Source organism: Mus musculus, chromosome 12, assembly GCF_000001635.26.
Source record: "Mus musculus strain C57BL/6J chromosome 12, GRCm38.p6 C57BL/6J".
In the NCBI taxonomy this organism is placed as follows: Eukaryota; Metazoa; Chordata; class Mammalia; order Rodentia; family Muridae; genus Mus; species Mus musculus.
In genome coordinates this window covers 78,913,187-78,941,113 of record NC_000078.6, presented here as the reverse complement: position 1 = coordinate 78,941,113, position 27,927 = coordinate 78,913,187, and the positions used below count along the sequence as shown (strand labels likewise).

Here is a 27,927-nt window from a genome sequence, read left to right as displayed (position 1 = left end):
TGGTGTGTGTATAGTGTGTAGTGTAGTATAGTGTAGTATAGTATATGGTGTGGTGTGTGTGGTATGTGTGTGTGTGGTGTAGTGCCTGTGTGTGATGTGTATATGTAGTCTGTGTGTGTGTACGGTATGTGATGTGTAGTGTGATGTAGTGTGTATAGTAGTGTGTGTGTGTGTGTGTGTGTGTGTGTGTGTGTGTGTGAGAGAGTATGTGGTCTGTGTGTGTGTGATGTGGTGTGCTTGGTATGTTGTATGTGTATATGTGTGGTATGCGGTCTGTGTGTGTGGTGTGGTATATGTATTGTGGTATGTGTGTGTGTGGTATATGTGGTGTGTATAGTGTGTGGTTTGTGCATGTGTGTGTATGTGTGCATTTGTGTATGCACCCATATGTGTGTTCTGTGTGAGTGTGTGGTATGATATGTGTGTGTGTGGTATATATATATATATATATATATGGGTGTGGTGTGTGGTCTGTGTGTGTATATAGTATGTCGTGTGGTATGTGTGTGTATGGTATGGCGTGTGTGTGTGTTATGGTGTGTGTGGTGAATGTATGTAGTATGGTATGTGTGGTGTATATGGTGTGTATGGTGTGTGGTTTGTGTGTGTGTGTGTTATGGTGTGTGTGGTGAATGTATGTAGTATGGTATGTGTGGTGTATATGGTGTGTATGGTGTGTGGTTTGTGTGTGTGTGTGAGTGGGTGTGTACGTGCATATGTGAATGACTGAGTGCGTGCATGAGTGTGTGTGTTGTTTTTCCGAGGCTTGTTTCCAAGGCTAGAAGGTCTTTACATCAGCCATAAGCAACGTGAGCTACATGGGCTGCTCTGTGACTCACTTCCCTCAAGTCAGGTTCATGTTTCCTTGTGAATAACCCTTGTGTGGGAGGGATTCTTTCTGACATCACTTCTGAACTTAATGTGTGTAGGGTGGAGGGAGGTGGCGCCAAATACATGCTATTTTTCCACCCAATTTCTCCCATAACCTGGTACCTAATTCTGACACACTCTTCTTGGAGTTGCATTAGATTTCAGAAATTAAAGGGTTTATTTCTATGCAAAGTACCCCCACCAAGGCAGGGTCCCCAGATGACCTACATTTCTATCTAGTTGACCACAAAATGAGGATTCTAATGGCATCCTTCTGAGAACGACCATCCATGAGAACAGAATGCAGGGAACACAAGGTCATGGCTTTATGACTGAGGTCATGTGTCAGAACAGTCAACAGACGTGTAAGGCGAGGTGTTTCTTCACCAACAGGGAACAGCCTTGGGCTTCATAATTCAACTCACACTTCAACTCACACTTCAACCCCTGGTGCCTCTCCCCTCCCTGGAGGTCAGACAGTGAGGCTGGGCATCCCCACCCTTTAATTAAGTGTTGGTTTTTCTGGCAACCAACCCCCATCCTGAAGATGTCTTGGAGTTTCACCTCATTATCGTGAACTCCAGCACACTTTGGAAGGAGTTTGTTATCGCACAGGCAATCCCACTGGGTTGTGAGCTACGTGCAAGGAAGCAGAGTCAAAGGGCAAACAGCTATTTGTGTTGGAGTAGGCTAAAAGGTGTGCTTTTCCAAGTGGCTAGGACCTTACAGATTAGAAGCCACATTCCTCTAGAGTTCTAGGCTGGAAGCCCAGCTCAGCGGAGGGTCTTAGCAGACCAGGCTGGGACATTTGCTCCAAAATACCAACTGGGAAAAGTTGGTGGTGAATAGGTAAAGAATTGATTCCAGTATGTCAAGATCCACCGTAGGAGTCCTGCAACAGATACGAAAATCCCTGCTGCCCCAGGGCCTTTCTTCATGTTAGCATAAAGACTGGAGACTTCCAGGTGCTACACTGGTGATCTGGAACAGGCTGTTGTAAAATATGGTAATTATGACGTCAGCCTTGATGGGAAGGGGGAGGACTACCAGTTTGTTTAAATTATTTTTTCTTTTCATTTCTTCCTTTCTTCTTTTCTTTTCTTTTCTTTTCTTTTCTTTCTTTCTTTCTTTCTTTCTTTCTTTCTTTCTTTCTTTCTTTCTTTCTTCCTTCCCTCCCTCCCTCCCTCCCTCCCTCTCTCTCTCTCTCTCTCTCTTTCTTTCTTTCTTTCTTTCTTCCCTTTCTTTCTTTTTTCTTTTTCTTTTTTTGGTTTTTTTCAAGACAGGGTTTCTCTGTGTAGCCCTGGATGTCCTGGAACTCACTCTGTAGACCAGGTTGGCCTCAAACTCAGAAATCCTCCTGCCTCTGCCTCCCAAGTACTGGGATTGGCCTTGAACTGACAGAAATCTGCCTGCCTTTCTTGAGTACTGATTAAATGTTGGGATTAAAGGCATGTAACACTAATGGCCAGCTGGGACTACCAGTTTTAAATGAATGTCCCTTAAGTGATTGACAGGTCTAAGTGCAGAGTTGTGCAGGTATTAGACCCAAAGTGTAAAGTGTCAAAGGAAACAGATATAAAAGAAAGGCAGCGATGCCGGGCTTACACCTGCTCTTTTACGTTAGAAGTCGTTGGGCTCAAGTGAAGAGCCCACACTTCCAGCCCAGACATCCTCTAAGGGCCTGGTACAGTCAACTCAACATTGAGGTGAGTTGTTTTTCCTAGTTTCCAGATAACAGCTTTAACTATACCAGGCTCTTCCACACCCCTCTTTCTGACTGTGCCCGCCTGCCACTCTCAGAACCCTGAGCTCCTCGCTGTCCGTGCCGTGTGTACCATCTTCCCGGAAGGACCACTTTCTGTTATTGCAATCAAATGTCTTACTGCCTCCCCACCCCCAAGTGATCAAAATGAGGAAGATGAGAATTGGAAGGAAGAAGTCAATGATTCAAAGTTGTCCCTGAAGTTAGTTAAGGGACCGGCTCCTCAAAGCTCTGCCTTCATGGAAGGTGGGGCGGGGCTCAGGGATGAGAGGGCTTTTGTGGGAGGGAAGGGAAAAGCAGGGAAAGTCAGCTGCACACTGAGTGAAGTCTTCACCAGCGGCCGACTTTCTTCTTTTTCCCTAGTTAGACTATACAACGGCTTGAGGTCACTCCAAGTCCTGCTCAGATGCTCCTTTCTCTATGGGACCTTGCTAGTTACTAAGGAAGCGCGTTAGGGGGTCTGAGTTCTGTGATGCTAAGAGGTATTTGTCAGCTCCTTACCCATGTCGTTGGGTCTTTTGTCAGCTACAGGATCTAGAGGAAGTAGAAAGGCAAAGGGGCTAGGGGAGTAAGACCAGCCTCAGAGGGGCCCAGTGCACCCCCTTTCTTTTCCTGTCAAAGCCGAGGGCGATTAAAAACAAGGGACACCGAATTCTTGGTGCCGGCAGTAGGTCTTCTACAACACAGTACACTCTACACTTATTTAATGTGTGTGTGCACATGCATGCAGGCGCCCATGGGTGCTGGAAGAAGACATCGGATCCTCTGAAGCTGGAGTTATAGGTGGTTGTAAGTTTAGGTTCTAGAATCTGTTCCTCCCCGCCAAACAGCAAGGAAGTCAGGCTGTGATGGCGCACTCATTTAATCCCGGCACTAGGAAAGCTGAGACAGGCGCATCTCTGTGAGTTCCAGGCTAGCTTGGTCCACAGAGCAAGTTCTAGGACAGCTAGGGAGACAGAGAAACCCTGACTGGTGTTGATGGGTGGGTGGGTAGGTGGGTGGAGGATTAGAGAGAGTGTAGGGGGAGGGAGGGAGGGAAAGGAGGAGAGGGAGAGACTTTTAACCACTGAACCATCTCTCTAGATCTTTCTTTCTTTTTCTTTTTCCTTTTCTTTTTCTTTTTCTTTTTCTTTTTACTTTTTGTTGGTTCTTTGTGAATTTCACATTATGCACCCCAGTCCCACTCCTCTCCCCTCCCACTGTCCAGGCCCTCTACTCCTGTAACCTTCCTCCCAACAGAAGAAAAAGAATGTTGTGGAAGCTGTAGTGTGTCACAGTGTGTCCCACAGTGTACCCTTTTGTCCACACTTCTTTGCTTGCAAATGTTCATTGCGATGACTCGTTGGTCTGGTACAACGAGGCCTCTGGCTTCTCTCTGTCAGTACTGGAGCCTCACTGGCACTCCTCTGGATATTGTTTCTTTCTTTCTTTCTTTCTTTCTTTTTTTTTTTTTTTTAGTTGGAAGAAATAGCTTTACACTTCACAGAAAAGCTGCAGTCTTTGTTAACCATTCATCTCATTTCTTACCATCACAAAGTCTTCGCTATGGAAGGCTCTGCCTTCCTCCCCTCTCCCCCGAGGCCACACTGATGATCAAACCACATCCATGCCTCCGAGCCCTGATCAAATGTCTCTTCCTCTACAGGGCCTTGCTCCGTGATCCAGGCAGAGTTGGGACACTGAATTCTGTTAGAAGCCCAAGGCGCTGAGTAGTTAGAGCAGCTTGTTTACGGGGCTGGTTCCCTGAGGACTCCAGGCACTGACTGAATAGTTTATCTTTACCTCATGGTAGGGTAGCTGACCTATCATGAACAGTAAATATTTGAGCCCTGGTCTACAGGAGGCAGAGGTCAACCTAATTAGACAGAAAACAGGACAGGACACAGAGGAAGAGGGGAGAGGAGGCAGGCAGCCTCTGAACAGCCACCCTTGTCTGAAAAAGCTATTTCTCACCTTTTGCTAGGCCTGCCTGCTGGCCTCTGTGTGACCAGAATCATCCCCTACTGCGCGTACACACACACACACACACACACACACACACACACACACACACACACACTTCTATTCGTAGACAAAACTCAAAACAATGACTCCAAAAATAACTCCTTCTTCAAGGTCAGTGGAAAGCCATGGAAATACCATCCCCAGCATCTCCAGAACCAGAAGGCAGACATTGGCTCAAAGACGAGTATGCTAAAAATGTTAGCCTGTCCTCCTGTGACTTTCATAGGTTTTAGACACTGCCATTCTGCTGGCTCCTATAAAATATTTTAATTGTACATTTTTATTGTTATAAAGACAAAGGCTCCAAATTTTATTCATTTTTATATGTTCATTATTGTTAGAGTCCCTTTTCCTTTATGTTCATGTGTATATGTGTGGTATACACATGTGCAGGTATAGTGCAGGCCTGCGCAGATACAGTGCCTTTGCATGCACTCATGGAAACCAGATGTCACTTCTGGTATGTTACTCTGTTGCTAGACACCTTTTATTTTACATTTTGGTTTTGAGACAAGGTCTCTTCCTGAACCTGAAGCTTGCTGCTTTTGTAAGACTGGCTGGATACACTCCCCGAGAGCCACCTGTCTCTGCTCACTAAGTGCTGCCATGCCCAGCCTTTATGTGGGGGCTGGAGACTGAAAACAGGGTCCCAGATCTTAGCACAATTTACTCCATGATGGAAGTTCCACTCAGGCTATAAAACTCAGCAAGTAGACAGCAAGACTAAAAAACAAAGGCCTAATCCATCAGTGTCCATATACTTCTGGGATAGTCTCAAAGTGTACTAACCTTGCTCTTTAGCTTCTATAGTTCTTTAATTCTGCTTCTGGCAAACTGTTCTTGTTCACTGAAGTATATCAACCCAGAACATGGCTTTTGTGCTTAAAAGTTCACCCTGAGAAAGGCTCAGGGCTAAACTTGGGATCCAGAACACCCAGTGTGGTCTCCAGCGGGCTAATAAAGACTTTCTATTGGTCTAAACCCGGGTCTGAGCAGTCTTCTCAAGGAGAGCGAGAGGAGCGAGAGAGGGTGTTTCTACAGGAGTGGGGCTCTTACGAGGAAAAAGAAGGAGTCAGCGTTGGCAAGTCCTGATTGGACATAGTAGCCAAGTAATACATTTTGATTGTTGGACTGAGGTGTTTGTCTTAGGAATGATCAAACGGCGAAATAAGGGAATAGACGTTGGGGGCAAGCTTTAAGAACATAATAGTTTTTAGCAGGAAGAAAAAGGGTTAAAATGGTCATGTCTGTGTTTCCCATGGTCAGGCGTGTGTTCGCCAAGCTTTGGCCTATTAGAGTTCTTCATGCCCACCTTTTTGTTTTATTATTAGGTAGTTAGGTCTTGGGTAAGTGGACGTTATTCTCTCTGGCTGCTTCCTGCTGACACCAGGACATCAATGCGTTGGTTTGTTTTGATTGGTCATGTTAATTAGGTAAGCCATAAGGGGCTTTTGATTGCTGGACTTCAATACTTTGACAGCTGGACTTTGGTATAGGTTTGTTTGGTTAGTTGGTTGGTTTATGTGCGTGTGTGTGTGTGTGTGTGTGTGTGTGTATGCGCTACTTTATGATGCTCTTATATCTACCACCCTTCCAACCCTTATTCCTTCCAACCCCCCAATACTAGGTAGGAGAGAAAGAAGGTTAGAAAAGAAAGGGGGCATAGAGTCAGGCGTGGTGGCGCACACCTTTAATCCCAGCACTCGGGAAGCAGAGGCAGGTGGATTTCTGAGTTCGAGGCCAGCCTGGTCTACAGAGTGAGTTCCAGGACAGCCAGGGCTACACAGAGAAACCCTGTCTCAGAAAAAAAACAAAAACAAAAACAAAGACAAAAAAAAAAAGAAAGAAAGAAAGGGGGCATAGATCTCTTTAAACTACTTCCTGCTAACTAGGGACATCAAGTTCCTTGAGACAAGTCTAATCTTAGTTGTCAGAATATCTCCAACCAGCAACCAGCTATAGCAAAATCAGCAAGACAGCAAAGGCAGCATCAGGGACCAGCAGCAGAGGGTACAGTAGCTCTTGCATTTATAACCTCTCAAGAGTTTTCAGAATTCCAAAGGTAAACTACCTGCAGCTGGCAAAAATCACACCCCTCCTAGAGCACAGGACAAATCCTGGTTAGCAGCTGTGGACAACCTTACCTGGGACTAAAACAGAAACATATTCACATAACACATGAAACCAAAATTCTCACTGCACCTTGGTGGTCAGGGGAGGAAGTGGCCAGATAAGGGAATAGACCTTGGGGGCTTTAGGAATGTAAGCTAATGGAGTTTAGCAAAGAACAGGGAAAGCTATAAAAGGCAAAAGAGACAGTGCCACATTTGCTCTGCTCTGGTCTGTGTTTGCTGTCCCCGGGCCTGCTAGAGCCCTTTATTCTGGAGATATGGTTGCAGCTCCTTGTTTTTGGACTTCACTCACTAAGCCATCTCTCCAACCCTTTCCTAATAATTTTTAAAAATATTACAAATAAAATATTTTCATAGAGCTGGGTGGTGGTGGCACACGCCTTTAATCCCAGCACTTTGGAGGCAGAGGCAGGTGCACCTCTGAGTTCAAGGCCAGCCAGGTCTACAGAGTGAGTTCCAGGACAGCCAGGGCTACACAGAGAAATCCTGACTCAAAAAACATATATATTTTCCTAGATAAAATATTTCAAAACATGCCTATGTTTATCAAAGAAACAGAATTAGCAAGATGGAGATACATATATCTCATGAGTCTATGGAGACTCAGAAATCCTGTGATCTTACTTTGGCAAGCCAGTGACTCTGGAGAGTCATTTTGTGAACCAATCAGAGCCTAAAGTCAAAAGCAGAAACAAACGTCTCAGAGGAGATTGCGTATGCCTTGTTCTACCTTATTCTTTTTTCAGGCTGCTGACAGATTTGATAAGACCTACCCACAATTCACTTTGTCAGTGTACTGATTCAGACATTAGTCTCATTCACAAACACTCTCATAGATACCCTGAATGATGTTGACAACGTATCTGGATTACTTAAGTGAAGGCTGCATTGGATCATCACAGAGCTCTGGACACTGTCCTGAGCCTGTTGGAGAAGCTGTCCCTGGATGTGTGAAAGTAGAAATGACATAGATCCTTTCGTGTAATCCTCAGAAAGTATGACTGATACACAGTGGTCACCTGGTTCTGCACTTCAGATGTTGAATGTTCTCCAACAGCTCATGCGGTAAAGGCTAGGTCACCAGGATGGCACTGTAGGGTAGTGCTAGTGCCTAGAGAGATGTCTTTAGGACACAAGAGAAGGGACTCTTCTTCTCTCCTTCCCCCTTTGCCTTTCCTTCATTAATGGGAATCTATTTGGCGTGATGTGCAGTTCTGCCTTCTTGCCACAATGCATTGACTCAACAGGGCTCAAAGCCATGGGAGCTAATGGATCACAGTCTCTCTCTCTCTCTCTCTCTCCTCTCTCTCTCTCTCTCTCTCTCTCTCCTCTCTCTCTGTGTGTCTATGTGTCTGTGTGTCTGTCTTTATTTGCTTTGTTTTTATTTAGAGTGTATGTGTGTGTGTGTCTGTGTCTGTATGTGTATACAACTTTTGAGAGTCAGTTCCCTTGTTCCATGTGGATTCCTGGGCTCAACTCAAGTATACTTGAGTTTGACCAAGCGTCCTTACCTACTGAGCCAACTCACTCATTTGGTTTTTGGTGGCAGGTCTTAGCCTGTAGCTCTGGCTGATCTGAAACTCTTATGTAGCCCAAAGTTATGGCATTCGTCATTCCTCACCTTCGCTAATGCAAGGATTTCTGGCTCCCACATGCAGATGAACCTTTTCTTATACACACGCGCTTTGTTGTTGTTGTTTGAGATAGGGTTTCTCTGTGTAGCCTTGGCTGTCCTAGAAATTGCTCTATAGACCGTGCTGGCCTCAAACTCACAGACATACATCCACCTCTGCCTCCCGAATGCTAGGATTAAAGGCTGTATGCCGTCACTGCCCAACCATACAGAAACAAATTTGAAAGGGCCAGATGTTGTAACCTGCATCTGTAACCTCAGCACTCCTGTGGGGAGATAGGAGAATTATCTAGAAACTTGTGGATCAGCTAATCTGTAGTACATATCACAACAGCAGAAAGAAGAAACCCCTTGTCTCAATAATAGAAGGTGAGAACAGGCCCCTAAAAGCTGATCTCTATTCTATCCAGATTTGTTCTCCTCAAGTGGATGTCGATGCTTCTCTTTCATGCTGTGGCTTCAATATCCTGGGAAAACGGATTTGAAACAAGGCAAGCCCTAAGGTTCTCTGTGAGGAGCTAATGGCACCTCAAGTGTTAGGATGGCTGTCGGCTATCCTTTTGCTTCCTCCTGCTCACCAGCCAAGCAGATGTGTCTGAGAGGAACGCATCAGCTCAGTGTGCTAAAGGCAAAGAGAACCAGTGGTGCGCCCCTGCCCTAACACTAGCGTATCTCAGGGCAAGGTGAGCGGACAGAATTTCAAAGCTGAGTTTTACCGTTTTACCCACCTGAGCATTTGAATCATACACTAGTCCGTGAGCCTAAGGCATATTCCAGGCAACTTTTCATCCATATCAGGGAGGCCTTATCTTTGAGGACATACACATTTACTCAGCTTCAAACACATCTGATCTCCCGTCACTTATTTCCAGTTCTTCGGGTCTGTGCTGATCATTAGCAACAAAATAGAGAAAACACAGATGCTTCCCGCAATTACTCGGCTAATAAGTTACAGCTGAAAAGCTGCAGGGACAGCGTGTTCTGATGATGCTTGCTAGGAATGGTGTTTCTGATGGTGCTCGCTAGGGATAATGCTCGCTAGGGATAATGTGCCACCTCCCCAGAGCAGCAGCAGAGCTTGCTGGATTAGGGTTTCTTAGACACTCTTCGCAGGTGTATCCTGAGAGAAGCAGTGAGCCAGAAGAAAATGAGCCAAAGGATGTAGATTCAGGAGTGTGGTGTGTGTGTGTGTGTGTGTGTGTGTGTGTGTGTGTTAGTGGTATATAAAAACGATGGGAAACCCAGTCATGGAGGTTTGTTATTCGGTTGGTTGGTTGATTTTGAAAGATGAGCTCCAGCTGGGCAGTGGTGGCACACGACTTTAATCCCAGCACTTGGGAGGCAGAGACAGGCGGATTCCTGAGTTCAAGGCCAGCCTGGTCTACAGAGTGAGTTCCAGGACAGCCAGGGCTATACAGAGAAACCTGTCTCGAAAAAAAGAAAGAAAGGAAGGAAGGAAGGAAGGAAGGAAGAAAGAAAGAAAGAAAGAAAGAAAGAAAGAAAGAAAGAAAGAAAGAAAGAAAGAAAGATGCGCTCCTTTGTGTAACCAAGGCTGACCTCAGACTCACAATCCTCCTGCTTTGTCCTTTCAAAGGCTAGGATTACCAATGTATGTTAATATGTGCCTGGTTTCTAATTATAAACTGGGTTTTGTTGGTGTTGTTGGCTGGTTAATAAGTTTTAGATAGAGTCTCATATGTCACCTCAGCTGGCCTGGAACTCATTGTGTGGATCAAGTTGACCTCAAGCTCACAGATATCTGCCTGCCTCTGTCTCTCAAGTTACGTGGGAGTTTTGAACCAGAAGGGAGGCTTTGGTTCTGAGAGCATCTGCTTCTAGAAGACTCGTGAGAATCCAGTGTTTTGTTTTATTTATACCAAGAATCTATTTCTCTTTTTAGTTGAAAGACTTAACTTTTCGCCTTGCTTAAGCCTATTTGAGTTGGATTTCAGTCACTTGCTACTGAAGGAGGCCCAAAGGAGCTACAGACAACTCTAGTGAAAGGGCCTGGGCTGGAAGTCAGGAGACCCAGCAGTCCTTATTCTGAAACAAACAAACAAACAAACAAACAAACAAAACAAACAGGCTTTTCACTTTGGAAAAGTTGTATCTTCTCTGGGCTCAGTGCCCCATTTATAGACAGAGTTTCAAAATTCAAAGATCAGATTAAGTTATCATGAATCATCACATATAACCAGAGCACCAATAATTCTCACCCATATTTTACCAAAAGAAAGATCTGTTCTCAGTGATCTATCTGTTTTGACACAAGCATCACTACATTGCCCAGGATGGCCTTGAACTCTTGAAGTTCAAGCTGTCATCAGCCTCCTGAGTAGCTGAAATTGCACGCACATGCCACTGGACCAGGAAAAAGAGAGGCTATTTTAACACCAAAAAATATAAAGAACAAAATTTTAAAACTGGATAATGGGATAAATTTATATTTAAGAAATGGTGGCACACACTTATAATCCCTGTAACTCAAAAGGCAGGAGAGTTTTGACTTTGAGGTCACCTAGTACTATGTAGCTGGAGATGCTGTTTCAAAACAATGACATCAAAGCCAGACACGGTGTCTTGACTCATGATCACAGCACCTGGGAGACTGAAGCAAGAAGTACCCAAGCTTCAGGCAAGTCTGGCCTTGCCTGGTCACACAGTGAGCTCCAGGCCAGTCAAAGCCACAGAGTAAAATACTATGGCAAAACAAACAAGGAGTTGGGACTGAGTTCAAGTCTGCAGAGCCCACATAAAAACCAAGTGTAGTCACTTGTAACTATAACCTCAGCATTGAGAGAGTTTAGAGAGAAAATCTGCTGGGCCTTTATCACTGCCAATCTAGCTCCAGATTCTATGAGGGACCCTATCTCAAGGGGATATAGTGAAGAGAAGGGGAGAGAGAGAGAGAGCGCGCAAGTGACTTCTCTGACTTCCACATACCTGTTGGCACTCAGGTTCACACATTCACATACACACTCATACATACACACATACACACATACACTTACACACACACACAAACTCAAACCCAAAACCTATTAAAAAAGAAAGAAAAAAAAAAAACAAAAAGAAAAAGCGCCAGTCAGATATACTTTAAAAGAAGACAACTCAGTGACATTACATTCTTTCTTCTTTGCTCAGACTAGAGGAATGTCACCTCAGACTGGCCCTGCTCTGGTGTCTGGCACTTAGAAACATATACCTCAAGATTGCCCCCAGTCTGTGTCCACGCTCTATTATGGTCCAGTTAATTGTTCAGCTCTTCCTCTTTATCTAAAACTGTTAACCTCTGAATATCATTAGCCCAGCCTGGACCCATCCAGTTTGCCCTGAATGTACCACATTCTGAAGCTGACAGAGAAAAATATGGTATGAGCTTAGGTTGAGATCAAGCCTTCTTACCCTAGATCCTGTGACTTCCAGCCAGCTTTGAGACCGATACTTGACGCCTGTCTCTTGTGGTCTTAGGAGTTCAGCAGCAGGGCAGTGGTGGCACATGCTTTAAAACCAGCACTTGGGAGGCAGAGACAGGGGAATCTCAGTGAATTTGAGACCAGCCAGGTCTACAGAGTGAGTTTCAAGACAGCCAGAGAGACACAGAGAAACCCTGCTGTGAAAACATACACAAAAAAGGGGATGAGGTCCACTACTGCAGAACCACAGAGGCTCCCGTGCTCCCTGCTGATCTGTAAGGAGAGCACTTCATCTATCAGACCTGAACTCTCTATGACCCTCCCAAAGCTTCCAGAAAACTGATTACTATTTCCCAAGGATGTAACTGACCTGCCCAAGGTCACATGGCTGACATCCCAAGTGAGGTCTTCCTGACTCATAAGCCCTAATCTTCACCCTGTAAAGAAACAAGGGGTTTATGTCCTCTTTCAATGTCCTGCTGAGGCAAGAGGTTTGTGAGTTTGAGGCCATCCTTCTCAGAGAAGGAAGTCATGAACTCAAACCATCCAGGAGCTGAAACCTGCTTCCAGCCCTAACCCACAGCTTCCCAGCCCCTGCCGCCCAGGCCTAGTCTGCCATTATCTCTCATCTAGAAGCTGACCAGCTAACAAGCACTGGAAAAGGAGGGAGACTGGAACAGACTAGGGATGAAGGAGACAAAACATTTGTCTCCTGACCATAGCTTTCTGTCCCAAGTCCCAGTGCCAAGATGGCTCAAAGAGGCCTTTGGTAAGGTGCTGGGGAGAGAGTTGAGGGCTGGCCTGGGTGAGAGGGTGCTGGCCTGGAAGCCCGGGCTCTGAGAGTAGAAGGCCCTTAAATGGGAAATCAGCTTTTTGGTATCCTCTCTCAGACCTGACTCTGGACTCCCCCTGCTTAGTCATACTCTGTTTCCTCAGTCTATAAAATCAGGTGTTAGGGGCTGGCTGGCGAGGAGAGCAAGATAACGAATTCCTTGACTTTGGAATCAGAAGGACCCTGAAGGCAAGCTAACCCTGTCCCCGTGTCCATGTCTCTGTAACCCCTCCCACCAGTTCTTCCCACCTTGGAAACAGTGATGCCTAGTGCTCCCCCTATTCTTCCTCCTCCTCTTCTTCCCCCTCCTCCTCCTCCTCCCCACCTGTGGGGAAGTCCTTAGGTGAATTTCTGAGTATGTCTCAAGTTCCTTTCCCTCTTCCACTTTCACAAGCAAGGACAAGACACTGTGCCCTTCCCCATGGCCTTCTTGCCTCTAAGTCTGTTTCTCATAGACTGCTCTCAGACCTGAGGCTACAGAGACAATTCAAAACTGATCGTGTTCTTTGCTTAAACTCTCCAGTAACTTCCCATTTGACTCAGACAAAAATCAAAATCACACTATGCGTGGTGACACACCTGTACTGTAATTCCAGCACTTGGAGGTAGTGGTGGGCCATCTAGGCTAGCCTTCGGTGACACTGTCCTAATAGAAGTGGGGCTCCCTTTGATGAGCAAGGTGATGAACCATGCAAGGTTGCCAAGATTGTGTACCCAGAGGGAGCTGCTGTGAGGACCACCAGGAAAGAGTGGGAGACTGTATCTCTCAGACAGGAATCAATGTTTCAAAAGAAGCCTGCTTGTCTGCCTCAGGGCCTCAGCGTGGCACATTGCTGAGTTAGGTCTGGCTACCACAATGTCCCTTACTGATTCCTGATAGAGAATAGACTCTCTAGTCTCACACAGGTGCCAATCGGCCTGGTTTTCTGGGCATTGGCCCAGACTTCTTGGGGGAGTTTGACCACCCTTGGCAGAAAGTAGTATTATGTGACATCCCCAGGTCCTGGCAAGAAGCCCCGAGACTCTGGGCAAGAATGGATCTATAAGTTCCAGGAAGAGAACTTCTGTGGGAAGCAGCTGTGGTGGCACGTCTGGGCCTCAGGGATCAGCGTGCAGGAAAGGAAGCCCTCTGGGAGCAGAGAGGCTCAGAAGAACATTAGGAACAAGCCATCAGCTCTGTCTCCCTCCCTTATGAAGGAAGACTCGGCAGTCTCTTTAATAGGCAGCCTGGTAAGTCTCCTTTAATAACTTGGTTTTTTACCACATATACTGTGCAAAATGTGCAAACACCAAACTTACTTAAACAAAAGACAGCCCCCCCCTTGTGGTGCCTCCAGGGTTACAGTCTGGGGATGCTTATGCCATGCCATCCAGGTCTTGAACAGCATTGACTTCTAGTCACTTAAAGATTTATTTATTTTGAGCCTTCATGTGGTTGTTGGGAAGTGAATTTTAGGACCTCTGCTCACAAAGATTTATTATTATACATAAGTACACTGTAGCTATCTTCTAACACACCAGAGGAGGGGGGTCAGATCTCATTACGGGTGGTTGTGAGCCACCCTGTGGCTGCTGGGAATTGAACTCAGGACCTCTGGAAGAGCATTCAGTGCTCTTACCCACGGAGCCATCTCAACAACCCGCCCCCCCTTCTTCCCCTCCCCATCCCACCCTCCACCTCCGAGGCAGTGTTTCTCTGTATAACCTCCCTGGCTGTCCTAGAACTCACTCTGTAGACCAGGCTGGCCTTGAACTCAGAAATCCGCCTGCCTCTGTCTCCCAAGTGCTGGGATTAAAGGCATGTGCCACCACTGCCTGGTGACTTCTATTCTCTTAATTAAAGTCTGGGGTCCCTAGGAGATTTAAAAAAAAAAAAAAAAAAAAAAAAAAGGAAAGGAAAGGAAAGGGTGGCAGGCAAGTAGAAACGCCCTTAAGCAAGAATCCCACAGAGGCTTTCTAGGTGTTTGGTTAATTATTCAAATGACCTACCTGGGCTTTTGTCAAAAACAGTCAAACCTTTTATGACTTCCTTACCCGAGGCTCAGGGAATGTTGAAGAAGACATGCACATGACAACAATTATTGAAAAAAGAGGCCATGAATTTCAAAGAGAACAAGAAAGGGTAAATGGGAAATTTGGAGGGAAGAAAGGAAAAGGGAAAAAGTTAAAAAATACTATAATATATATTAAAAAAAAATCCCTTGTATGACCATTCTGAGTCTTGGGAGGGCTTGTAGAACTGACTGCAACACGATGACTAGGCAGTGACTGTGGCCACTGTATCCTGTTATGGGCATCTCATGGAGGGGTTGCCACTGCCTCAGGGTCCGGGATTTTGGATGTCCATGCCTGTTGCTTGAATCCCTCTTCAGTCCTTCAAAGGCTCTCTTGTCTGTGGTTTGTGTAGTTGAGTGCTCTGCAATGTGAACGTGGTAATGAATCATCTGGTCTGATTACAGAACGAATGTTCCTGGGCCCTCTTTAAAGATTCTCAAAAAAAAAAAAAAAAAAAGGGGGGGGCTGGTGAGATGGCTCAGTGGGTAAGAGCACCCGACTGCTCTTCCGAAGGTCCAGCGTTCAAATCCCAGCAACCACATGGTGGCTCACAACCATCCGTAACAAGATCTGACTCCCTCTTCTGGAGTGTCTGAAGACAGCTACAGTGTACTTACATATAATAATAAATAAATCTTTAAAAAAAAAAAAAGATTCTCACCAACGAGTCACAGAGGTTCTGCGTCTTTATTCTGAGAGCATCCCAGTGACTCTGAGCCATTTACCTAGTCCCACCTGTTTTATTTTTGAGACAGAATTTCAAGGCTGGTCTACAACTCTTCATCCTCCTGCCTCAAACTCCACCATGAGGAATCGTTGTACAAGCAACTAGCTTTTAAGTTATTTTCTTTTTAACTTGAGTAATATTATAACAAGCACTGTAGAAACCACAAGGACCACATCTTAGCTATAGCTATGGAAGTAAGATTGTGGAATCAAAAGATGGAAACAGGCTTTTAAGGTTTAGTCATATTAGCATGTCTGTACTACCAAACATAAAATTGTATCACTTAGCCAGGCAGTGGTGGCCCATGCTTTTTATCTCAGCACTTGGGAGGCAGAGGCAGGTGGATTTCTGAGTTCTAGGCCAGCCTGGTCTACAGAATGAGTTTCAGGACAGCCAGGGCTATACAGAGAAATCCTGTCTCAAAACACCCCACCCATTCTCCCCCTCCCAAAAAATTGTTTCACTTAAATGGATTTTGCTTTGCTTTCAAACAGGATCTTGAGCAGTGCAGGGCTGGCTCGAACTCTTGATCCTTCTGTCTCCATGTCTTGACTGCTGGGATTATAGACATATACTACTATGCTTGGCTAGAATTGATATCTGCTTTCTTTTCTTTGAGACAGAGTCTCATGTATTGCTGCCTGTCTTTCTTACTATGTAGCCAAGTCTGGTCTTTAACTCCTGATCACCCTGCTTCTACACACCAAGGACTAAGATAACAGTCACACACCACCACACTGAACCTTAAATTGCTTTTTTCCAGGGGTTGTTTCGTTGACACAATACCTCATTATGGAGACCAAGTTAGTCTCAAACTCATAGAGATCTATATCCCTCTGCCTCCCAAGTGCTGGGATTAAAGATATGCTGCACCAGACTGGCCTTAAATTGATTTTTTTTAACAACATAAAAAGTTAATTAAAACAGGAGAATGAAGAGTTGTAGGCTAGCCTGGGATGTGTAGTGAAACTGAAACAGGAGAATGAAGAGTTGTAGGCTAGCCTGGGATGTGTAGTGAAGAGTTGTAGGCTAGCCTGGGATGTGTAGTGAAACTGAAACAGGAGAATGAAGAGTTGTAGGCTAGCCTGGGATGTGTAGGCTAGCCTGGGATGTGTAGGCTAGCCTGGGATGTGTAGGCTAGCCTGGGGTGTGTAGTGAAACTGTCTCAAAAGCAGACGGTTGGGCATGAAACTGGGAGATGGTTCAGAAACCCTGGTGTCCCAACTTTAATTCTAGCCTCAGAATTGAGAGGCAGGCTCCCCCCAGAACATGCTAGCTAGCAAGATTAGTCATATTGGAAAAGAATAAAATGGAGAAATAATTGAAGATGATCCCCATATCAACATTGTACCTCCAAATGCATCACACACACACTCACACACACCTACACACACACTCACACACACTTGTACAAACACTCACACTCATACCTATACACACACTCACACACATCTATATACACACACACCTATACACATACACACACCTACACACACATACACACACACACACACACTCACGGTGGGGGCAGAAGAGATGTTTAGATTTCAAGATTCACAGTGAGGCTGCTCATTTCTCTATTTGTGTGTGTGAACTCTTGATTCTTATCAAAAAGGATCAGGATTCTGGTTTTGGGTTTTTTTTTTTTTTTTTTTTTTTTTTTTTGTAAGCTTGGGGCAGTTCTTCAGTTATTTTGGGCAGAGAGCTTTATTTGCTCCATGAGTCTCTCCCCATCTGTGGCTTTCACTTCCCTGTTTGCTTTATTGCATTTGGTGGCACAAACGGCTTTTAAGAACAGATTTAGATCCATCCCTCCTGTCTCTGATGTCTGTTGCAGGGATAGTTAGAATGTTTTCTCTGGTCACAGCTGAAAGTTTCCATTTCCATTTCTCTCTGTGTCTTTTTATGACCCATTTGGAGTATACCGTGATGCACGATATGAAAAATATGGGTGGAAGCTGATCCTAAGCTGTGCTGACATCCCACAGTTTTCCCGCAGAGTGGCTCTTTCTTGTAGTGTTCTGTGGATGCTTCTTCACCATCGGCCAAGTCTTTAAATAATGTTTCTGTCTTAACATAGTCTACGCTGGTTCCTAACTTTTCTCTGTTTTTGCATCAAGGCCTCACTGTGTTTTGGTGGCTGGCCTCAAACTCACAACTCCATCTGTCTCTGCCTCCCAAGCGCTGGGATTAAGGTATGTGTCCCTACACGTGACTATCTTTTCTTATTTTTGTCCTGATATGTTTTGAGCTGGTCATGGTGGCACATGCCTGTGATCCGGCACCGACAAGCCTGATGAGGGGGACTATAAATTCCTGCCAAGATGGGTTAAATTGTGAGGCCCTGTCTCAAGCAAACAACAACAACTTTTTAAAAACTTTGCCTGGGCTGGAGAGATGGCTCAGAGGTTAAGAGCACTGACTGTTCTTCCTGAGTTCAAATCCCAACAACCACATGGTGGCTCACAACCATCCATAATGAGATCTGATGCCCTCTTCTGGGGTGTCTGAAGATAGCTACAGTGTATTTATATATAATAAGTAAATAAACCAACCTTAAAAACAAAACAAAACAAAACAAAACTTTGCCCATTCAGATTCCAAATGAATTTTAATAATTATATATGTTATATAATACATCCCATTTTGTCTTTTTCCTCCCCATTTTAGTCTTATTATTCAACTTCACAATCAGAATTAAAGGAGCTGGAGAGGTGACTCAGTAATTTAAAGCAGGGACTACTCTCACACAGGAATACAGTTTGATTCCCAGTACTTATGCCAGGTGGCTCACAACTACCGGCAACTCTTAGATACAGGGAACCCCATGTCTGTGGCCTCAAGGGCACCTGTACTCATGTGCACATGGTCACACATACACATAATTTTTTTAAAAGATTTTTAAAAATCAGAAACACTGTTGGTGGTGGCACAGGATCCCAGCACTCAGGTGGCAGAGGCAAGTGGATCTCTGTGAGTTTGAGGCCAGCCTGGCCTACAGAAATAGTTCTAGACCAACCTGGCCTACAGAGATAGTTCTAGGACAGCCAGGGCTACACACACACACACACACACACACACACACACACACAAAAGTCTGTCTCAAAAACAAAACAAAACAAAAAATCAGAATGAAAATCCATCCCTAGGTCAATCAGGTTTTTCTTTACTCTTTCTATTTAATTTTTTTCTTTGAGTAAATATGTTTTACCCCAAAGCATTTACTCAACCCCAACCACATACTTTATTTTCTGAGTTTCTGTTTTGAACAATCTTGCTCTCTCCCTTTCTGTTCCCTTTCCCCTAGGCCACTCTTATTCTTGTGCTTACTAAAATAAAAGCATTTGACCCAAAAGCCACACAGCTAAAATGATACACTTCCACCCTCCTGACCCAGCAGATGTCATTTCTTGGCATCAGCCAGCAGCTGTCTTTGGATTGCTGAGGACGCTCACAGCTGCCTTTCCCTCTTGACTTTTCCCTCCCTGTAAATGGGCAGACTTATCTTTGCACTATCTTCCTGGATTAAAACATTACTCATCTTTAAAAGACTCAATATTCCAGAAGTGCCGTCCCCACTTAATGTATGAAACAGGAGGAGACAGTGTACTAAGTCGAATGATGTCTCCTCAGCATTCATGCCCTCCAGGATGGGACTGATTTTAAATAAGGCCTTTGCAAGCAGAATCAGTTATAATGAGGTCATACTGGGGTTAGGATGGACCCTACACCCAATGACTGGTGTCTTTATAAAAGAGAAAACACATGGAGAAGCCATGTTGTGAATGAGAGACAAAGTGGAGGAATGTGTCTGCAAAACAAAACATTCCATCATTGCCAACATACCCCAGAAGGTAAGAGACTCGGGACAGGTTCCCTCCCATCTTCAAAGAACCTAGTCCTTTGGACACCCTGAGTTCAGACTTTCGGCTCCTCAAGTGTGAGAGTACACACTACACTCACTTGTGAAGGCAGCTGTATGGATGGCTCCAGTCCATCTTCCTGGGCCTCTCCACTGCTGGCGTTTCATCCTTAGATCCGCTGAGACAGGGGAGGGGTGTTCTTGAAATCCTGCCCAGAGCAGAACATGAGCAGTCCCCCCTCTGGAATGCAAACATCAAGGAAGGACAAATTTTCTCCTGTTTCCTGACCAACTGCAAAATCTGTCTTTGTAGCAGGACTATTTATGGGACATTCTGGTTTCAAGTACCCAAGGCTCTGTCATCAAGGGATTCAGTGGGGCATAATTTAGAAGTTTCTGACCACCAGGCTTTCAGTCTTGGCTCCACCATCTTTTAGAGACCTAATTCTGGACAAGTCGCTAGACATTTTGAAACCCTATCTGTAAATGGAGACAATAATCATTTACTCCCAGCATGTCTTACGGAGTTAGTGCTAGAATCCGTGAGATGATTTATGGAAAAGCATTGTTTAAACTGTGAACCTCTGGGTAGATGTTTCCAATCACTAGTGACTACCCATGAAGCAGAAGGGGCCGGGGGAAGGGTTGAAAGAGCTCATGCTTCTTGCTCTGTATCTTTGTTTTGTGTGTCAGGTTTGTGTGTTTAAGATGTGTTTTTATTATTTTAACTAAGTTTATGGGGTGGTAGGTACACATGACTTCAGGTGACCTCAAAGGCTGGAGAACACATTGGATTGCCTAGAGCTGGAGTTAGAGGGAGTTGTGAACTGCCCAACTTGGGTGCTGGGAACTGAACTCAGGTCCTGTGAAAAAGCTGTTTCAGCCTCACACTCTGGGACCGCCTTTCCAGTCACTAGTCTCTTATGTTTATTTTTTGAGTTCTGAGGATCATGTTCAGGGCTTCCCATGTAATAGAGACAGGCCCTGCTGCTAAACCACACCCTGGCCCATTCCATGTCTTCAGTGAAGTAAAAGGTGGAAAATACTGTTAAAGATTTTTTAAATGAAGAGTGTGTGTGTATATGAGAGTGTGTTTGTGTGTATATGTGTGTGTGAGTATGTATTGTATGTGTGTGTGTGTTTGTGTGTGACCAGTAGAAGCGAAAAGAGGTTGTCAGATACCCTGGAACTGTAGTCCGGGTGTTGTGAGCTGCCTGGTGTGTGTCTCCTGGAAGAATAGCAGGCAAGTGCTCTTACACGCTGTGTCTTCTTTCTAACCCCTGTATCATGCCTGTAATCCTAACTAGCACCAAGGAGGTGGAAGCAGGAGGATCATCCAAGTTTAAGGCAGCTTGGGAGACTTGAAACCCTGTCTTTCAAAAAGTCGTTTTCAAAAACATTTACTGAAGAAGCGAAAGCAAATAAAATTCTCTGCCCTCATTCCAAGTTACAGGTATACTAAATGATAAGACAATACAAAGGGTCTACTGTTGGTTTGCTGGCTTGCAACACCTCTTACACAGGTGTTAGGTATAACCATCGCTGATAGTGTTATTAATGGAAAACTTCGCTTCCGGTTCAGCTTCAGCCTGATGGAGTTTGAAAAAGTTATTTTATCCCTGTGGGTTCTAATGTATATAAAATGAAATGATACATCTTAAACCTTAATATTTCTCCCAATGCTGTAATCCTAGCATCTCTCTGACTCCCATGAGGTCGTTCCACTTGCCATGAAGACCGACATTAAGATTACCAGATGAGGGATGGAGAGTTGGCTCAATGGTTAAAAACAATTATTGTTCTCACTGAGGACCTGAGTTCAATTCCCAGCACCCACATGTCTGCTTACAACTTTCTTGTCACACTAGGCACTCGTGATAAACATCATACATTCAGGCAAAACTTATTTATGTAAAATTATAAGATAAATATATTTTTAAATGTTTTTTGTTGTTGTTGTTTTGTTTTTTAGATCATTATATGAGGAAGCTGGCTGCTCAAAGATCATGAGGTTGCCAGGTCACATCACAGGTGAATGTGGGGTGGTGGTGGTGCAGGAATTCTTCCACAGACACAGAATGACAAATACCCAACACTTAAGGAAGGAAAGGACAGGCCTCGAGCCCAGGGTGGAAAGGCAGGACTGAGCTGAGTAAGCTGGGTCTCTATCCCTGACTTAGTCCAAAGGTGGAAGGAGACCGTGAGGTAGATTAACATGCAGTTCTCTGCAAAGGCAGGGTACATACAGCTTAAAAGCCACGCTGAGGAGGCGGGCTGCTTGAGTTTGTAGGCTTACGCAACAATCATGGCAATAGCACCCTCTAGAGGATGGTTGGAAGATTACATATGTGTAAGCACTAGGAGGCACCTAAGGAGCTCGCGTGGGTGTGTGGTAATTGTCCTCCCAACACAAAGGGAAGGAAACATGGCATGACCTGTGTCCTGTGTATGCATGCATGGCTATATCTTGAGCCTGTAACAGACCACATAATTAGAATGGATGTTTCCCTATAAGGGAGATAAAGGTAATAAAATGTATGGGGGAACTAACAAAAGTATACAAGCTACGCCTTGCCGCACGTGGGGCTCAGTCTTTGGATATAAATCTGCTGATCAAGTGCCAGAACAAATAAATGCTACGTCCTGGCAGAAAGCCTTTGTCCCGTTTCTCTGTTTGAAAACGCCACAACAGACGATAAATTTTAAGTTATTTCTTTTTCCGTTTGCATGTTTGGGCGCCAATGTGTATGGTTTTCATTTGGAGGGTCAAAGTTGATTTTGCACATCATTCTTGATTTCTCTCCTACCTTATTCAATGAAGCAGGGTCTCTCTGCCTAAACCCAGAGCTAACTGGTATGGGTAGTCTCTCCTGCCGTGTTGCTCTAGAGGGTCTTGTCTTCATCTTCTGAGGCGGGATTTAAAATGGGCTACCCTGTTCAAGCAGCTTTAGTCATGAGGATTGGGACTCTGGTCTTCACTTTTGCATGGCCAGTGTTTAATCACTAAGCGTCCCCGTCCCCCCCCCCCCCCCCCCAGCTATCACTGTGTATTTTACTCTGATCTTAAGGAGCAAGGTGCAGTTTGAGTTTGGTGCATTGAGGACACCTTGTGTATGTGGGTAGATAGCTTCTCAAATGTTCTAGAAACAGCAGAGATGCCCCATCTGGGGGAGTGGAGGCCAATACAACATTCCCAAGCTCCTATAAACACCAAGAATACTCCGACTGTGTCTTGGGTTTAGTACAGGAACCCTGAAAAGAAAGGAGGGAGCACAGGAGCGAGGCTTTGGCTCCAGCTTGGATCCCCTGAATCTGCTGCGGAGAGAAAGCACTTCTGCCACAGCCTCCTCCACCTTACCTGCCAATGACCATTTCAACGACGCGAGGTTTGGTTGCCCTCTAGTGGCCACTCTGATGATGAAACTCACTTAAAACTGGCAGCAACGTGGTGTAGTACTTGCCCCTCCCCTTTGTTTCTCCTCTCCCCTCTTCTCCCCTCCCCTCTCTTCCCTTCCCCCTCTTTCCTGTCCTCTCCTCTCCTCTCTTCTTCCCTCCCTTCCCTCTCCTCTCTCCTTTCTTCTCTCCCTTCCCCTGATCTTTTTTTTTTTTTCTTTCCATTTTTTCTTTCTCCTCTCTCTGGCCCCATCCTTAACTTAATTTACTTATTATTGTAACTTTTACCATAGTTAATTTTTAGCTTCATACTTTACATTTTTGCCATTTTCCGCCTATGGTCATTCGTGGTAATAAACTTTGAGTGTATTTCTTTAAAAAAAAAATAGCACACCTTTAATCCCAGCACTTGGGAGGCAGAGGCAGGTGGATTTCTGAGTTCGAGGCCAGCCTGGTCTACAGAGTGAGTTCCAGGACAGCCAGGGCTACACAGAGAAACCTTGTCTCAGAAAAAAAAAAGAGAGAGAGAGAGAGCTGGGAGTGGTATAATATATATTTAATCCCAGCATTTAGGAGGAAGGGGCAGGAAGATCTCTGTCAATTTAAAGCCAGTCTGGTCAACATAGCAAGTTCCAGGCCAGCCAGGGCTACATGATATATAAATAAATAAATCTTAAAAAAAAAATCTAAGTGTGGTGGCATGTGCCCTCAATCCCAGCACTCGGGAGGCAGAGACAGAGGGATTTTTTGAGCTGGGGCCAGCCTGGTCTACAAAGCAAATTCCAGGACAACCAGCTTTACACAGAGAAGCCTGTCTCAAAAAGCCACCAACAAAAAAGGTTGTAGAGGGGACACAGTAAGAATGTCAATGTATGGGAAAGCCACCATATGGATGAGAAACTAGCAAGGAGACTGAGATTTTTTTTTTTTTTTTCTGAGACAGGATTTCTCTGTATAGCCCTGGCTGTCCTGGAACTCACTCTGTAGACCAGGCTGGTCTTGAACTCAGAAATCTGCCTGCCTCTGCCTCCCTAGTGCTGGGATTAAAGGCGTTCGCTACCGCGCCCGGCTGAGACTGAGATTTTTGAAGAAAAAAAAATCAATCTGAAATTCTGGAGATGAAAAACTCAGTGAAGGGCCAGTGAAATGGCTCTGTGGGTAAAGGCAGTAGCTGCCAGGCCCGATGACCTGGGTCTGATCCACGGCACCCACAGGACAGAAGGAGAGGACTGGTTCCTGCAAGCTCCCTTCTCACCTTCTGAACTCAAGACACACAGGTTTGCCGTGCCCTGTGTCCTCGCCACCAGAAAATAAATCAGTTAATGCAATTTTTAAACTTAAAAAAAAAAAAGCTGAATAAAGCAAACAAAAAGTACAGTGGGAAATACTCACCCTGAAGGCTCACCCTGCAGAGAGGCAGGAAAACTGCCAAAAGTTTGAGGCTACCTTGTTCTACACAGTAAGTTCTGTGCCAGCCCAGTCTCCATTGTGATACCCTGTCTTAAGAAAACAAACAATAGTAGCAAGGGAAACAATGGAAAGCGACACCAAAAGAGTAAGTCAAGCAGAAGAGGGAACACCCAGGACAGAGGGCAAGGTTGAGGGAATGATATATAGTTCTGCCTGCATTCACACCTGCATGCCAAATGGGGGCACCAGATCTAGAGGATCTGACACCCTCTTCTGCCCTCCATGGGCATCAGGCATTCAAGCAGTACAGAGATATACAAGCAGGCAAACACTCATCTGTAAAATAAGGCAGGCAGAACTCTACAAGTTCAAGGCCAGCCTGGTCTACACATCAAGTTCCCCTCCAGCCAGTCAGGCCTGCATAGTGAGATTCCATCTCAAAAAAAAAATTTTTTTTTTATTCATTATATGAGTATGTGTATATCTCTGTGTGGGTTTGTGCTGCTGAGTGCAGTGCCCATGGAGGCCAGAAGAGGGCGTCAGATCCTTGGGTCTGGAGTTAAAGATGGCTGTGGTTGATGTAGCACAAGGAACAGAATTCAGGTCTTCTGCAAGAGTGTATGCTCTTAACCACTGAGTCATCTCTCCAGCCCTTGGTAACCCTAACAACTAAAATAGTAATAATGGCATTATTTTAAAACCTATATTTTCACCTGGGTAGTAGTGGCCCACGCCGTTATTCTCAGCATTCAAAAGTCGGAGGTAGGTGGATCTCTTGAGTTTGAGGCCAGCCTGGTCTACGGAGTGAGTTCCAGGGCAGCCAGGACTACACAGAGAAACCCTGTCTCAGAAAAAAACAAAACAAAACAAAACAAAAACCTGTAGTTTTTCTGCTATCAATGTCCTTATACATTACACAGCTATTCCATCCACTCAGAATTCCTTATATGTCGCCTTTGCTCACCAAGCGCAGGCCTGGGGAAGCTGTGCTTGGGACTCTCCTACGAGAGTCCAGATACACTCGTGAGAAAAGAAGCAGGAAAGACATGGAGAAGTTCATATACTCACAAGCCCAGAGACAGGAAGGGCTGCAGTCAGAAACTCTAAGACACAAGGAAGGAGAAAACTTAGGCTGTGGTCTTTAGTGAGGGAAGGTCAGGAAGGCAGGAGGAACAGTCTGGGATTGCCCATAAAGGGCTCTACAATTTTGGGGTGCCCCTGGTTGTCTTGTGCCTGGCCCTTGGATGACTTCGAGATGATTAAAGCAGAAATGTGTTGTCTCCTGGGGTGTACAGGCCAGATAGGGGAGGGGTGCCTCTGGACTGGTTAGCATGCATATCAAAAGTACGTGTCTTGGCGTTTCTAAGAACTGTCTATCTCCAAAAGTGTCAGTCTCTTCCTATGCCAAAACCTCTCTCATGCTAGGGAATCTACCACTGTGATACTAGCCTGGTCCTTCAAATAGGTTTAGGGGTGGGGTAGTGTGTGTGTGTATGTGTGTGTGTGTGTGTGTGTGTGTGTGTGTGTGTGTGTGTGTGTGTACATGTGTGTATATGTGATGGTCAAAGGCTAACCTTGGGTGCTTCTTCAGTGGCCATCCATGTTTTTATTAAGACACAGGGTAACTCGATGGCAATTCATTAAGTAGGCTAGGCAGGCCAGGGATTCCTAGGAATCCCCCTGTCTCCCTACTCTGGGTACGAATTACAAGGATGTCCCACTACAACTGGGTCCAGGGATTAAACTCAGGCTCTCGTGTTTGTAAGTCAAACACTTTACTGATGGTCGTCTCCTCAGGCCCAGCTTGGTTCTTAAAGATTTAAAAATATTCTATAGAAGCCGTTCACATGACTAGAACACTTCCCACATCTTCAGTCAGATGCCATTTGTCCTTATGCCACGCCCTGTTCTACACATCTGGATTATTTGTTAGGGTCCATCAGATGGTTCGCAGTTTACACAACAGCTGCCGGAGGTGAGCCCTCTGGAAGCAGTGAACTGTGGCAGCAGGGGAAGAGATTTTAAAAAGCATTTAAGGGTTGGAGAGATGGCTCAGCAGTTAGGTGCAGTCACTGCTCTTCCAGAGGTCCTGAGTTCAAATCCCAGCAACCACATGGTGGCTCACAATCATCTGTAATGCTATCCAATGCCCTCTTCTGGTCCCTCTTTTGGTGTGTTTGAGGACAGCTACAGTGTACTCATATAAATAAAATAAGTAAATCTCAAAAAAAAATTAAAACAACAACACAGACTAGAAACCTACAAAGCACAACAGACTGTCTAGTTCAGAGGTCAAGTGTGTAGGGAGATCTCCCCAGCTGTTGCGTAATTTTGTGTTCTTTCTGAAGACTCAGACTGTGCCTTTAGACTTTAGTGCCTTAGCCAGGTGAGTGAGTCACTCGGTGGTCATAAGTGTTATCTTTACAGGGCCTACCGTAGGTCATCATCAGGCCTGGAACTGTTCCACTTGGTGTGTGTGTGTGTGTGTGTGTGTATGCACACACGAGTGTGTGTTATAGGTACATGTGAATGCACATATCTGGGTATGCAGAGCCCAGATTGGGACCTGTGAGGTGTCTGCCTGCATTGCTCTTCCTTATTCCCTTGAGACAAGGTCTTGCTGAACCTGGGGTGTGGCAGCTGCAGTAAAATTCCTGTCTACCTTCCAAGCACTGGGGTTACAGGTGCTTGTACCCGGCTTTCTATGTAGTTGCTGGGGATCTGAACACGGGTCCCCAGGGTTGTGCAACGCTCTCATTTGATTTTTGGTGCTGTGATAAAACACTAGCCTACAACAACCCAGGGCAGAAAAGTTTGTTCTTACACTTACAGTGATGATCACAGCGCATCACTGAGGGAAGCTGGGCAGGAACTCAAGGTAGGCACCGGGAGACAGAAACCGAAGCGCTCCTCAGAGGAGCATCTCCTGGACTGCTTTCCATTGGAGTGCTCTTCGTGGCTTGCTTTTCTGATATAGACCATCTGTCCAGGGGTGGAGTGGGCTAGATCTTGTAACGTCAATCATTAAAAAAGAAAAAGTTCCCACAGACTTGCCTCTAGGCCAGAATGATGGAGGCATTTTCTCAATTGAGCATCATCTTTTCTCAGAGGATGCTAACTCATGTCAAGTTGACAAAAACTAACTGACTAACTACTAACTAGCACATGAAGCAAGGGCTCTTTTTACAAGAACAGGGTCTCTCCTGTAGTCCAGAGTGGCTTCAAGTTAATATGGAGCTGAGGATGCCTTAACTCCAGGATTGTCCCTCTTCTATCTCCCAGCTGTAGGAATCTCTATACCACCCCAACTAGCTTCTCACTGGCTCTTCTTGGAGACTCAAAGTATGCAGTTACCGGCTTGCAGTCATCACCTCTCCCTCCCACCCCCTTTCAGGAGACAACACAGAAGTAAAGGCACCCCAGATACAATACATAAGCAAGAAGCTCTCTGTTAGCCTGATGAGACAGGCAACCTTAGAAACGAACTCCTTGGGGCTGGAGAGATGGCTCAGTGGTTAAAAGCACTGACTGTTCTTCCTGAGGTCCTGAGTTCAAATCCCAGCAACCACGTGGTGGACCCTCACAACCATCAAAAATGAGATCTGATGCCCTCTTCTGGTGTGTCTGAAGACAGCTACAGTGTACTTATATATAATAAATATTTAAAAAAAGAGAGAGAAAGAGAGAGAGAAAGAGAGAGAGAGAGAAAGAGAAAGAAAGAGAGAGAGAGAGAGAGAGAGAGAAAGAAAGAAAGAAAGAAAGAAAGAAAGAAAGAAAGAAAGAAAGAAAGAGAAAGAAACTACTTAGGCTGGTGGTAGTGGTTGCAGCAGC

The 27,927-nt window shown here is 45.1% G+C and overlaps 2 long non-coding RNA genes across 6 annotated transcripts in view; both read right to left on the bottom strand.

Annotated features, from left to right (window-relative positions):
* Gm46359 overlaps positions 1–27,927 on the bottom strand; it is a 34,103-nt gene that overhangs the window by 3,963 nt on the left and 2,213 nt on the right. The window contains exons 2-5 of one of the 5 annotated variants that reach the window (XR_001780633.2): positions 24,810–24,937; positions 24,079–24,186; positions 19,395–19,534; positions 14,793–15,065 (exon numbers count right to left, since the gene is read on the bottom strand). This is a non-coding gene — a long non-coding RNA (predicted gene, 46359). Of the gene's footprint in view, positions 1–14,792; positions 15,066–19,394; positions 19,535–24,078; positions 24,592–24,809; positions 24,938–27,927 lie in introns of those variants that run through there. The other 4 variants (XR_001780632.2, XR_001780634.2, XR_001780631.1 and 1 more) reach the window with 4 other exon arrangements.
* Gm46360 lies at positions 640–12,255 on the bottom strand. Its single transcript, XR_001780636.1, has 3 exons — positions 12,188–12,255; positions 11,807–11,917; positions 640–1,861 (listed from the first exon to the last, which is right to left on the bottom strand). It is a non-coding gene; the product is annotated as a predicted gene, 46360 (long non-coding RNA).